We start from the raw sequence: 1,389 nt of genomic DNA, 5'->3' as shown, positions 1-1,389 counted from the left end.
ATATTAATCACCTCCCATTTCCAGGTCGGAATCTTTATATTCTGAGGCAATCCACCGGGTTTCTGATGTTCTATCTTTACTAGTTGACAATTGGGACACTGGGCTACAAATTCTGCAATAGACTTCTTCATGTCATCCTACCAATACTGCTCCTTGACATGATGATACATCTTTGTCGAGCCGGGATGGATGGAATATCGGGATTGATGAATCTCATTCATAATCTTCTCTCGCAACCCTGCCACATTAGGCACACATAATCGGCCCTGGTATCTCAGTGCCCCATCTCTTCCGATCTCAAAAGCCATGCTTTTACACTGCTGAATGCTCTCTCTTAATTGTATTAAGATAGGATCTTCATATTGCCGTGGTTTTACCTCGGCTACCAAAGATGATTCTGATGTATTCTGTACAGTAACACCTCCGTCATCATAGTCTAACAATCTGATTCTCATATTGGCTAGATGATGAAGCTCTTTAGTCAACCCCCATCTACCTGCCTCAATATGCACTAAGCTTCCCATTGATTTACGGATGAGAGCGTCTGCCACAACATTGGCTTTACTGGGATGATACAATATCGCGACGCTGTAGTCTTTCAATAATTCAAGCCACCTACGCTGCCTCAAATTCAACTCTTTCTGCTTGAAGATGTATTGTAAACTCTTGTGATCGGTGTAGATGTCAACATGGACGCCGTATAAGTAGTGCCGCCATATCTTCAAAGCATATATTATTGCAGCCAATTCCAAGTCATAGGTTGGATAATTCTTTTCATGCTTCTTCAATTGTCTTGATGCATAAGCAATCACCTTCCAACGCTGCATAAATACACACCCCAAACCTATACCTGAGGCATCACAATATACCACATAACCTTCTGTTCCTTTAGGGAGAGTGAGCACTGGTGCGGATTTAATCGATTCTTCAGCTCCTGAAAACTACGTTCACAAGTGTCAGACCACTGTAACTTGGTAGCTTTCTGTGTTAACTTAGTCAATGGTGATGATATAGAGGAAAACCCTTCTACAAACTGCCTATAATATCCTGCTAGCCCCAGGAAGCTGCGGACTTCTGATGGTGTTGTAGGTCTCGGCCAATTCTTTACTGCATCGATCTTCTGAGTGTCGACACTAATAACCTCATCAGATATCACATGGCCAAGGAACGCTACTGAGCTCATCCAAAATTCACATTTGGAGAGCTTAGCATATAACTTACGATCCTGAAGCGTCTGTAATACTATCCGTAAGTAGCCCGCATGTTCCGCCTCCGAACGAGAATATACTAGAATGTCATCAATGAATACAATCAAGAACACATCAAGAAAGGGCCTAAATACAGTATTCATGAGATCCATAAAAGCTGCTGGGGCATTTTTTAGCCCGA

The sequence above is a fragment of the Nicotiana tabacum genome, chromosome 6 (genome assembly GCF_000715075.1).
Source record: "Nicotiana tabacum cultivar K326 chromosome 6, ASM71507v2, whole genome shotgun sequence".
NCBI classification, from domain to species: Eukaryota; Viridiplantae; Streptophyta; class Magnoliopsida; order Solanales; family Solanaceae; genus Nicotiana; species Nicotiana tabacum.
The sequence above is the reverse complement of the archived record's forward strand: the minus strand, read 5'-3'. Positions refer to the sequence as shown.